General features: G+C 43.4%; 1 protein-coding gene across 1 annotated transcript in view; it reads right to left on the reverse strand.

Annotated features, from left to right (window-relative positions):
• ccdc102a (coiled-coil domain containing 102A) overlaps positions 1–12,643 on the reverse strand; it is an 87,668-nt gene extending 75,025 nt beyond the window's left edge. Inside the window, exon 1 of the mRNA XM_075466924.1 lies at positions 12,348–12,643. The gene's annotated coding sequence lies outside the window, so the exon portion shown is untranslated. The remainder of the gene's footprint in view (positions 1–12,347) is intronic.
• Positions 12,644–13,572: the final 929 nt, after the last annotated feature.

The following is a 13,572-nucleotide window of genomic DNA, read 5'->3' on the forward strand; positions in this document are numbered from 1 at the left end:
GGCTCCCGCCACAAGTTTGTTTTTGGTTCCGCCACCATGGGCGGGATTCCTTCGCTGTGGTCTGACCGCAGCTCACGCACCGGCTCCCGCACTTCCTCATCGCGTCATCACAACAACACACGTCATCAGAACCGGCCAAACGCCAACACCTGTAACCTCCGCCCTATCCCTACTTCCGCCCCATCAATTCCAAAACAAAAGTACCTGAAACTCGCCCTCTTCAACACAAGATCCCTCAACAATAAAAGTCTTATTCTCAATGAATTTATCATCGACAAACAACTCGACCTTCTCTGTCTAAATGAAACCTGGCAAAAACCCTTGGATTACTTTTCACTCAACCAAACTACCCCTGCTGGATTTTCATAACTGGACAACCCACATTCCGAGGGCAAAGGAGGTTGCTGCCATCTACCATCACGACCTCCAACCCCACCCACTCTCCATCCCTGCCGCTAAATCTTTTGAACACCTGGCTTTCAAACTCCCTGGCCCTAAACCTCTCATAATTTCAATTATCTACCGCCCCCCCCCAAGCCCAATCCATTATTCCTATCAGACCTCTCTGAATTCATCACTGCACTGTCCTCCATCTCGCCATCTGTTTTACTCCTTGGTGATTTCAACCTCCACATTGACTTCCCGGACTGTAAACATGCCATGGACTTTCTGGACCTACTCAACTGCTTCAGCTTCACCCAACACATCAATTTCCCCACCCATAAAGGTGGACACATCCTAGATCTGGTTTGCTCTACCGGCCTCCACATCCAAAACATCTCCAGCACCGACCTCTGCATCTCCAACCACCTGGCCATCACACTCGCTATTGACATTCCCGCCCCCCAACCAAAACAGGACCGCACAATAACTTTCCGCAACCTGAAGTCCGTCTGCCCAGTCGCTCTCTCCACCTGCATATCTAGCACTCTCTCCGGCCTCCCCCTCTCTACCAATCAAACACCCATGGACCTCGTCAACATCTACAACAACACGCTGTCTACCTCTCTCAACAAACTGGCCCCCCTGAAAACCAAAACTGTCACTTTCATTCACTCATCCCTGTGGTTCATCCCAGAACTTCACAAACTCAAAAAACAACTCAGACAGTTAGAACGATTAATCAAGAAAACTGGTCTCACAGTTCACGCCCTCGCCTACAAAGATCTTATGCACCTCTACAAATCTGCACTTAACAAAGCCCGCTCTGTTTACTATTCTGGCATCATTCACTCTGGATCCTCCAACCCACGCACTCTCTTTTCAACAATAAACAAACTCCACAAACCCCAGGACAATATCTCATCCACATTCACCCCGGAGAAGTGCAACAACCTCCTATCATTTTTCCACTCTAAGATCGATAACATACACAACCAGCTTGTCACCTCCACTGCCACCACCCCCAACTCTGAACCTCCATTTCCCTCATCCCCCGACCACCAGCTTTCCATCTTCTCCCCCATAACCACAGCCGACCTCTCCAAAATACTCTCCACCATGAAATCATCCACCTCCCCTTTGAACCCCATGCCTTCTGAGCTTGTCAAAGCCTGTTTCACCTCCCTCGCCCCACTCATCACGGACACCATCAACTCCTCCCTTACCTCCGGCACCGTCCCCTCTCCTCTTAAACTTGCTGCCATCACCCCCCTCCTTAAAAAACCTGGCCTTGACCCTGACGACCCCAACAATTTCAGACCCATCTCCAACCTCCCATTCCTCTCAAAAATTCTGGAAAGAGCCGTCGCAGCACAATTAAAGCAATACCTCCTCTCCAATAACCTGTACGAAACATTCCAATCTGGCTTCAGAACCCATCACAGTACCGAAACAGCACTTTTAAAAGTCACCAATGACCTCCTACTCTCCTCCGACTCCGGCTCCCTCACCATTCTCCTCCTCCTCGACCTCAGTGCTGCCTTCGACAGCATCAATCACTCCATCCTCCTCAACCGTTTGCAAGCCATTGGCATCATCAACTCCGCTCTCTCCTGGTTCACCTCCTACCTATCTGAAAGACTCCACTACATCTCCATCAACAAACACAAATCCCTCACCGCCCCTGTCTCACACAGAGTTCCCCAAGGCTCAGTGCTCGGACCAATCCTCTTCATCCTCTACATGCTCCCACTAGGTCACATCATCCGCCACCATGGTCTTCACTTCCACTGTTATGCCGACGATACCCAGCTATACATCACCACCACTGCCATTACTGCTGCCATTCTCTCCACCCTCACCAATTGCCTAACTGACATCAAAGCCTGGATGAATCACAACTTCCTCAAACTCAACACCAATAAAACTGAAATTATAATTTTTGGCCCAAAATCCACCCTCCCCACCTCCCAGCATTTCTCACTCTGCATTGATGGTCACTCCGTCACTCCCTCCCCCCTGGTCAGAAATCTCGGCATCATCATGGACCCCACACTCTCCTTCAAATCCCACATAAACCAGGTTACCAAAATAGCCTTCTTCCACCTCCGCAACATTGCACGCCTTCGCCCTACTCTCTCCCCCTCAGTTGCCGAAACACTCGTCCATGCCTTCATCACCTCCAGACTCGACTACTGCAATAGCATCCTATATGGCCTCCCCTCCTCTGCTCTTCAAAAACTGCAATATGTTCAAAACTCGGCCGCCCGACTGCTCACTCACTCCCCCTCCAGAGAACACATCACTCCCATCCTTCAACAACTTCACTGGCTTCCAATAAAACAGCGAATCAACTTCAAGATCCTTCTCATCACCTACAAAGCCCTCAATAACCTTGCACCTCCATACCTTACAAACCTCCTCCACCCCTACTCCCCCACTCGACATCTCCGCTCCTCTGATGCAAACCTCCTCACTCCCATCACCAAGACTAAGTACCGCACCCTTGGGGACAGAGCGTTCTCCATCGCTGCCCCTACCCTTTGGAACTCCCTGCCCCCCACCATCCGGAACTCCGATACACTCCCCTCATTCAAAAGCCAGCTCAAAACCCACCTGTTCAAAATCACCTACAACACCTGATAAATTGTTCCTCTCCCCCGCCATCTACCACCCCCCACCCTATGTGCCTAAAGTCTGTAACAGTGTTTTTCTCTTGTCTTTTTGTTTATAATGTCTTGTTTTTGTCTCTGCTTTCTGTTTGTTCCTTATGTAAAGCGTCTTTGAGCATTTGGAAAAGCGCTATATAAAACTTATGTATTATTATTATTATTATTATTATTATTATTATTATATGAAAGGCAACCTTAAATGACTTCTGTTGTGATCTGGCACTATAAGAAGAAAACATTGAATAAAAAATTTGGAGGGGGATTCAGAGTGCATCATAGCACAGAAACTGCACTGCTGAAAGTTACCAATGATCTCCTCTTAGCTTCTGATAGCGGACTTGTGTCTGTGCTTGTCCTGTTGGATCTCAGTGCTGCATTTGATACGGTCGATCACAGTATCTTATTACACAGACTTGAACATGTTATTGGGATTAAAGGAACTGCATTAGGCTGGTTTAAGTCATATTTATCTGATAGATTTCAGTTTGTTCTTGTAAATGAAGAATCTTCCTCACACACAAGAGTAAGTCATGGAGTTCCCCAGGGTTCTGTGCTTGGACCGATTCTTTTCACTTTATACATGCTTCCATTAGGTAACATTATTAGACAGCATGGCATAAATTTCCATTGCTATGCTGATGATACTCAGCTGTACTTATCTATAAAACCAGATGAACCCAATAGGTTGGTCAGACTACAAGCATGTCTTAAAGACATAAAGACCTGGATGACTCAGAACTGTCTGCTTCTAAATTCAGACAAAACTGAAGTCGTTATCTTTGGACCTGAGCGTTTCAGGGAGAAATTGTCTAGCTATATAAGCCGCTTTCGGACTGTAGGAACCTTTGGCAGTTCTAATAACCTTTTAATCCGCGGGGCCGTTTTCTCCCGTGTTCGGATATACAGGAACTCGGGGCTTTCTCCCTAAGTTCCTATAACTATTTAGCTCCTTCTCCGAGGTCGGGTCTTTTCATGGTTCTATAGAACGATCTGACGGAGGTGTGTGGTGGTCGGTAGCTACACCCCATGTCATGCTATCACGGCTGAAATGTTTACTCATACACGGACACAACCGGCGGGTGTTTAATAAGTTAAACTTACACTGGTCTCATTTGTCTGTAGCGCTCTGCTCTCCTTTCTTCCTTCATGAAATGAAAAAGTATCTCCTGACTCTCTCTGTGAGCTTTTCCAGCCTCGATATTAGACGCCTGATGTGATTGTCCATGATTAATATCACCATCATGGAGACCATAAACACAGTGGCCTCCCCACTCTCCATATTAGCTTCTTGGTGGTGTTTTTTCTACTCTCATTACTTTTACCGTTTTGTTTTGTGTTTGAATGTAGCGCTAAACGGCTAACGGCTAACACGTCACTGAAGCAGACGGCTGCGCGCGGCGCATCAGTCCCTATCAGGTCCCGACTCATGTGCGAATGCAGACTGAAACAGTTCCGCTGGGGAAGCATAGTTATCAGAACGAAATTCGAGGAGGGTAGTTCTGATAACTACTTTCTTAGAACGGTCTGTCCGAAAGTGGCTATAGTTACTCTAGATGGTATTTCCTTGGCTTCTAGTTCTACAGTGAGGAACCTTGGAGTTATTTTTGACCAGAACTTATCATTTGACTCGCATATAAAACAGGTTTCTAGGACTGCCTTCTTTCACCTTCGTAATATTGTTAAAATCAGGAACATCTTGTCTCAGAGTGATGCAGAAAAACTAATTCATGCATTTGTTACTTCAAGATTGGACTACTGTAATTCTTTATTATTGGGCTGTCCCACATATTCTCTGAAAAGCCTTCAGTTGATCCAAAATGCTGCAGCCAGAGTTTTGATGAGAACTAACAGGAGAGATCATATTTCTCCAGTTTTAGCTTCTCTTCATTGGCTCCCTGTTAAATTCAGAATAGAATTTAAGATTTTTCTCCTCACATATAAAGCTCTTAATGACCGAGCTCCATCATATCTTAAAGATCTCATTGTAAGATATTTTCCTAACAGAGCACTTCGTTCCCAAACTGCAGGTTTACTTGAGGTTCCCAGAGTTTCTAAAAGTAGAATGGGAGGCAGAGCCTTCAGTTATCAGGCCCCTCTATTGTGGAATAAGCTGCCAGTAAATGTCCGGGAAGCAGACACCCTTTCCACTTTTAAGACCAGGCTTAAAACTTTCCTTTTTTATAAAGCTTATAGTTAGGGATGGCTCAGGTGATCCTGAAACATCCCATAGTTAAGCTGCTATAGGCCTAGACTGCTGGGGGGCCTCATCTGTCACACCTTTCCTCACTTTACTCTCTTTATGTATATGTGATATTATTGTGGTCATTAACTCGTGTTTCCCTGTTCCAACAGATATCCTTTGAATGGTGTTACAGTGCCGCCGCCGCCGCGGCCCCCTCCCCCCCTTTCTGTCTTCTCAAACCCCAGCTGGTCGAGGCGGATGGCCACCCTTCCTGAGTCTGGTTCTGCCAGAGGTTTCTTCCTGTTAAAAGGGAGTCGTTTCTCTCCACAGTCGCCTCAGGCACGCTCAGGCCGGGAGATTGGACCGAAAAACAAAAAGTTTTCAGTGCAATCTGTTGGTTTTCTTAGCTAGGAAATTGTTTTTGAATTGGCTCTATATGAACGAATTGGATTATTTTATGAATTATGATTATTATTAATTAATTGAATTCCAATTGGCTTGAATTGGACTTACTATCTAAGTGCCTTGAGATGACATTTGTTGTATTTGGCGCTATATAAATAAAAATGAATTGAATTGAACCAGTCTGAATGGTGATTTCAAGGTTTACCCACTTCTCAAGTGTTGTTGAAAAAAAGCTTTATGCAGGTTGACTGTGGACATTCTTTAAATGTGACATATTTTGCCCTTTTTTTTTTAACAATGTGACCAGTATTTTGCGAGGTCTTATTGAGATGTATGAGACAAGTTTTAGTCAAAATACCTGTTGGTTTAACCACAGTGGCTTTTCTCTCAGCCTTGTTTTTGCTGCTGTCTGTTGCAAAAGTCTGTTTGAAAGGGTGGAGACTTAGCAAGAGCTCAACCCAGCCCACACTCTGCCCTTGTGGTGAGGCCAACAGCCTCCCTCTTTGTGGCTCAGTTTCTTCAGTTCAGCATCAAATGGGACCAAGTTGTGAAAACAGTCCAATTAAAAGTGGTTGCTGCACATACACGATCGTTAAGTAATTCTTGCTGAAACAATACCCTCAAATGCAGTTTATCCACGAGGCTCTTATATAACCTGAAACTGGTGGTAGAAGTAAGACAGGAGAGGTATGGGTAAATAATAAAGGGTAAGGACATGAACAGCTCAAGTCACTCAACAGTGATTAAAACTGCCCATAACATCATTTATACCAATCTACTAAGAATCAGCAACATCGATGAAGTGTCTGCACTAAACACAAAGGATACAACAAGACAAAACCCACTCCAACACCAGACAGCATGCTCCTCAGAACAGCTGACAACAGGGCATTTTCATGTGAACCTGCTATCAATGGGCTAGCAGTGTGGATGCGAGTGGTGTGAAATTAACCATTGACATCATTTTGAACGGAAAATCAGAATGGCTCATAAATTAGAAACTTTCAAACAAAGGGACATTAAAGAAAAAATAGTTTTACACTTCAGACATCCAAATATAAACTCCGAGAACAGAAAAGAGGGATTTTCCATAAGTATGTCAACTTTAATTTAGAGCATAATTTGTGTCAGAGGACTGAATGTAAAAAAGGTTGCGAATAAGCAGGGGTTCAAATAATGTCACTCTTATGTACATGTTAACATGTCATAATCAAACAATCTGAGTAATGTTGTAATAGTATTAATGAGCTGCTGGTAGAGATATGACCAATTGGTCACAGACTGTATGGACATGGCCCCCATGTCTTCAGCAGCAGTTGAGTACTGCTTCTCTGACACCTGGAGGGTGTTCCATAAACTAAAGAAAGCCAGGCTGCCTCGCTTAAACTAACGCCATCTCCCAATTAAGCCTCAAGTCGTTCCACTAAAGGCGGATTTACAGTTGACGCGCTGCTCACGGCGCTGGCGGCCCGTGACGTCAAAATGACGTTTCAGGCCTGGCGCTTGCCTAACTTGGCTGCGCCGAGAACGACAAACCGGATGGACCCATTTGAGACCAGGCTCAGTCAGGAGGTGCGTTTGTACAGGCACCTGTACGAAGCTGCAGTAAAACAGCACAGGGACCATGTAAACTCCCAAACCTCGTGGACAGAGATGGGCAGAACTTTGGGGAAAGAGGGAGAGTTCTGTAAGAATGTGTGGAAGAAGCTACGGGACAGATACGTGAAGGCAAAGAAGAGGGCAGAGACTCCAAGTGGTGATGCCGGGGGCTTCAGACCTTCACCTCTTTTAACTAAATTAAAAAATTAAAATTATGCAGATACTGCAGCAGGATCATAAATGACAGTATTCCTGCTCTTGACAGTGGCATTGTTTTCTTCTTGACTTTCGTGGTTGTAGAGTAGCGGTAACGTAGCAGCGCCACCTCTGTGATGGAGAAAATTGCAACTACTGGCGCATCGACTTGCGCCACTATATATAGCCGGCACGAAATCGTGACGTCATCAACACCGCTCACGCTTGCAGACTGTCTAACTGTCTAATGCTAGAGCCTTTAGACAGTTCAGTTGCATCTAAGCGAGTGCCCGAGGAACGTAGGAAGCCCTGACGAGTGGATGGTGGAAAAACGGAGATGGCAGAAAAGGAGAGCAAGACAAGAGCTGTTATTTTTTTAGGCAGCTGAACAAATAATCAACAGAAAAGGTAATACAGCTGTGATCAATAAAGCGAGGGAAACGGCATGGCAAACAACTGCCGACAGACTAAATGCGTAAGTTTCATGCCATTGTCAATTGTTACACGTTTATTTCACTGTCCTCATGTATTTATGCTCTCCTGTTTGTGTAACATTTTTTTACATAAAGCATGCTGAATTGTCTCTGTATGACATGTTCTGCACACATATACTGGCCCTGCTCACTTTATTAATAACCCAATAATTAACACACATCATCAACTTTGTGAATATATTATCGTGAGTGTGTGACCTACATATTAATTTTTCACTGTTACATCTCAACAGGAGCAATCTTAACAGCCAAAAGTGTACCTGGCAATAGGTGAAAGTAAAGTACAGGAAAATATTTCAGAGTGGTAATTAGCCTTTGAAGAAATGCGTTTGTCCAATAAAGAGAGCACCAAACTAGATATGGAATACAAGAAACTGAAAATAAAAAAGATCACGCTAGAGATTAGGACACTAGAGAGGGATGCAAGTATAAATTCAGATAAAGGAGAAGGTCATAGTGTGAACTGTATTTAATTCTGTTTTCTCTCCACAGCTTGAAAAACATGAATAATTAAACAATTCAACACAACTTGAACTCAAACTTGTCATTATTGTACGGTTCATGCAAAGTGTTAGAAATTAGTTTATACATTTATATTCACAGTGGGGTGCCATGACCTAAACGTGTGGAAAGTTATAAATCATCTCTGTCCATTTAGCCTTCTTACACTTGCTCCAACGTGAAACCGCTACTGTGTCAATGCTAAATTATGAAAAGAAGTTCTAACTCAAAGGTCACAACAATAAGGATCAAAGGAAATATGTGTCCCTGTATAGGTCCCTCACTGTGTCAGGAGAAACTGAGTCCTTTCAGACACTGGAATCTGCATGGACTCGAGCAAGAAAAGACTTCAGCTTGAAAAGTTGTCCACAAGACAAAATGTATAAAATATGAAGTATACTATTAATTTAAGATGGCTCAGTCAGAAGTCAGCCATGGTGCCTGAGAACTTTGAGCAATTAATCTGGATTTAATTTGGCCATAAGTCATTTCTATCCGTGCCCTTGTTTTTGCATGTGCATGGTTGAATGCCCTCTCCGCCCTTGTTCCTGGATCAGGATATGACGTGAGGAGGTACAGCCAGCATGCATAGCCTCTGTCCCCAAGCAGGACATCATTGAACTCTCCTGTAGAATAAGAGAAATGTTGAATGGATATACATGTGTTAAGACTTGGCAATTTGATGCGTTGGTCGAACGGAACTCTCTCTTAGATTAGCCAGAACTATCGAGAAAAGCCAGGCTTTCCCTTAATCCAGCTTCGTGGAACACCCCTCAGGAGTCTGGAGTAACAGCTATGACACATTCCACGTGTACTGGGAAGTGGTCCCAGCGTTTACATTTTGCTCTAAGAGAAGCTTCCCTTAATTTCCCATAACTTTAAGCCTTAATAAAATGTGGACAGATCAGTCAAGTAAAAAATTCCTCCCCTACATCTGTCATTTGTAGGAAAATAAGCAAGAGTTTGGGTTTGATGAGTTCAAACCTTGACCCAGATGGCAGTGCACTTTGCTCTCTTACTTGGTGTTTTTTGTGCCTGATGTACTAAGTGGACCGGTGCTCCAAATGTAATTTTGTGCCAAGCCTACAATGATAATAAAACTTTCTATTTCTGTAGAGGTGTTTTTTTATCCTGGCTGTCTGAAGTGGGGCACTCAATATGGGAGTGTGTGAGGATACATCTAAAAATGGAGCCAGTTTCAGGTCCCCATTCCACTAACTGCAGTGTCAAGCATTTCTAGATTTCTAACTTAAATAAAAACAAATGAATACAAATAAATAAAAACATTTTTAAAATCATTAGGGCACATAGTTGAGACATAGACAAGTGTTGACAAGACCTTAGCGGACCAAGACCAAGCATTAGCGAGTCATTAAGGTTCGATCATAATATCAGTGTGCATGGCTAATATTAGACCATATTGTTATGGGTATAATGACAGATGAGCAATGGAACTCTGGCAGTACTAATAGCCAGAACGTGCCACTGACAAAGAAAAAAGTGTAAATGCAATGTACCTCCACACCAGACAGAAATAAAAGTGAGTTATTAGTCATCACGTAGCCATGTAGAGACATGAGTGCACATCTCAGACTAAATATAGTGGAAGAAAGGATGGATTGCAGAATAAAACATCATACATGGGGGAAATATTTCCCTGTCGTCATAATAAATAGGCTACAGACCCAATATCTTTACTTCCAAGACCTCAGTGAGGGTGGCATTCACTGGCCTGGAGATGAAGACAAAGGAAGTGAGAAAAGGCCCTTGGATAAATAACAGACATAAAGGGCACAGCAAGTGAACCGAGTGGGTTGAAAATCCAAAGAAAAGAAAGGTAGCATCTAAAGGAGATGCTGTGAGGAAAGTGAACAAGGTGAGGGGCTTGGTATGTGTTAAAGCTGCCAAAGAAGGGGCGGTCTGGTGTGTAGTGGGTACAGCAGGCACCCCACGTACAAGAGGCTATAGTCCTCGCTGCAGCTGGCTCCGGTTCGAGTCCCACATTGGACGGCCCTTTGCTGCGTGTTGTTCCCCCTCTCTCTGCTCCCTGCTTCCTGTCTCTCTACACTGTCCAATCCATTAAAGGCATAAAAGCCCAAAAAAATCATTAAAAAATACAAGTAGCTACAAGAGAGATTTAAATTATATTTGATTTTTTCATATAGATTTGCACACTTTATAAGACCACAAATACTCATATTTTATCAATGTATGAAATGTCCCACAAGCCTTTGCTGCCAGAGGGGACTGAGTCAAACTCTCCCCAAGTCTGCAACCTAAAAAAAAAAAAAAAAGCTGCCAAAGAAACTCAAGGTACACTGTCAACCTAGCACACAGGCTGTCAGTACACACCAGCCTCCCAACTGCAACAGCGCAAATATGACAGCATTCTTCCCATTTGGAGATTTGGAGTTATTACAAAGCAAAAGTAGTTTCTTTAGTCTGAGAAAAAAAATATGAAAATCTCTTGAGCTGACAAAATAGAAGCGAAAGAAGCAAACAAAGAGAGCTGTAGCAGAAAGACTCTGCTCCTCTGGTTTGGCCTGAGGTTCAGTGGGTGGAGTGACAAATGAGAGGATGTTGATATTCCACACAGGAAGACGGACAAACAAACCGGCCACATACCAGAGACCCAACCAAACCCTTTTTCACATGGGGACACAGCAGTAACTACACCCAATACCTGTAATCTGTCAGGAATGAAATCTGTCTGACAGCACTGATCATTAATTTACCTGATCAAAGAATTAGCAACTAAAAAATGGCTCCATTCTCATTAGGTATCCAAGTCATTAGCTTTAGCTATTTTGCAGCAAAATCAGCAGACCAAACAGCTGAGAAATGTATGGGAAGTGCTGAACTTGTGTGCAATAACATGGTCCATTACAAAAGTAGTTGTTCGCTTAACTTGCTCGTCAGAAAATGTTCTGATTCTCCAAACAAAAAAACTAAAACCTTAGACTGCTGTTCACTGAGTGCAAGACAGAAAGTACTATAAATACTTCACACAAGCCCACTTTAAAGGCTTCACCAAAGCATTCGCTCAGGTATTCAGATATAGATCACATGTATGTTAAAGTTCTTTAAGGTTTCACACTGACATACCTACAGAAACAGAGAAGCAATCAAAGACATTATAAAATCACAGTCACAAAATATTTAGCCATTATCATTTTTGGTTCATTTTGGACCGTAAGCTTTACATTTTCAGATTCTCTCTCTCTGATGTCTGAAAAAGAAGTTTGTGGCCCCAATTCTTTTGCTTCAAAGCCTCCCTTATTTCCATGACAACCACACAGCAGCTCCCCATCTGTTTAAGCTTCTGTGTGTGCTGAACATGAAAAAGAGTAAACCTTCAGAAGGACAAGCTTAGTCCACCTCTGTAAATACGGGTAAATGCATTATCAATGGATAATGCTTACAGTTACAGCTGTTACAAAAAACAATGTTTGTGGAAAAAAAGAGGCCTAGGTCAGGCCACACGGAACCTCCAGAAAATAATGTCTCATCCAAGGAAAATGCAGCTGCGCTCTTCATTTGGATGTCATATCCGAGGAGGTCGCAGACGCGCCCGGTTTGGCTCCACGTTGAGAGCCTAAACCACAAGCTTCTCTCTGGGACTCAATCATTCACCTTACAGTGCACACAGGAGTAAGTTAGCAGGACTGAAAGAGATCCGTTGTAGAAAGTGAACAGTAGCTTCAACAGTGTTTTTGAAGTGCCTTTGCCGTGTAACAGCGATATATTTGATAAATGATGAGACAAAATCTGCCAACACTGCATTGTAAATCTTTAAATGGACATTAATACCACAAAGCTAGAACATGATTTCGTGTCATATGACACCTCAGTCTCTCAAAGCAGGGGGCTCAGTTTAATTATTAGCCACTGTACCAACAATAGCGAATGAAAACGTACCTTAAATGAAGCGCAGATTAGGGCTGTCTTTAAAATCTGCCGTAAAAATGTATTTATGTTCGAGTGAGGCAGCTCCAGCGCCCCTTTTTTCTGCTAATCCTCAATCCGGCTTTCCTCTTTCTTTCGTTTAATTTTTTTCTCCTTCTTGTCTAGATCGAAAACGACGGCCCCTGAGAAGAGAAATCAGGCGGATATTGACAACGCGTCTGGCCAATCAGCTATCGATCTGACAACAATTTTCTAATCTAATCCAATCGGATTCTGCTCCCACCACACACAGTTTGTTCATTGGTTTGCTGAGCAAAGACCTCTCAAATGAAGTTACTACAGTGCCCGGTGGACATCTGTAGTCGGTCGAGGGTTGGAAGGCACATCTTCGCGCAGGCATACGCTACAATATACAGTTTTCCCATTGAAAAGAATTTTACAAAACAACAAAATTCCTCATTTTCAACCACATTTAGAATAAAATAACTGAACTCCTAAATATGAGTTCCATTTTAAGTCTTAACAATAAACATACTTTTAATGTATGATGCTACTTTCACTGTTTCCGAAGGTCACAGAGAGCTAAAAACCCAACTACACGCGGGGGCGTTCCCTTTCCTCACACAACCATCTGAGGAGCCTGGGAGTCATATGTGTTTCGTCCGATTATAAAATAATCAGAGCCAATCATTAATCGCTGGGTGGGACTTTGGATGAATGGGCGGCGTTATGGCCGCGTTATGGCCGCCCATTCATGCTCCAGAGGGCAGGAGCTCTGGCAGGAGTCAGGTAAGCTCTGAGCTACGCCACGGGTTGAGTCACTGTGAGTGGCTGCAGTGGCGTGTCAGTCAAAATGACGGACAGATTCTTCATCCAATCACATGTACGAGTTTTAGAAAAAATAGCCCCATTTGAAATCATGTCGGTTGTGGGCTTGTCCCAGATGGTATGCGAATACCAGAGGGCGGGAGTCAGGTAAAAAAAAACCTAAGATCTTTATCCTATAATGAGAGAAAACTGAAATACCAAATTCTCACAATCAAGAGGCGTTGCTCTTCCCATGTTTTAAGGGTAATGTAAATTATTTTTATTTGTGTTGCTTTCCAAATAAAGCAGAAAATATATGCTGAAGGATATATGTTATTAACAGTGATGCCGGTAACGCATTACTTAGTAACGCGACTTAGTAACGCGTTACTGTAGTCGGACTACTTTTTTCAGTAACGAGTAGTCTAAC

This window comes from Odontesthes bonariensis, chromosome 1, assembly GCF_027942865.1.
Source record: "Odontesthes bonariensis isolate fOdoBon6 chromosome 1, fOdoBon6.hap1, whole genome shotgun sequence".
In the NCBI taxonomy this organism is placed as follows: Eukaryota; Metazoa; Chordata; class Actinopteri; order Atheriniformes; family Atherinopsidae; genus Odontesthes; species Odontesthes bonariensis.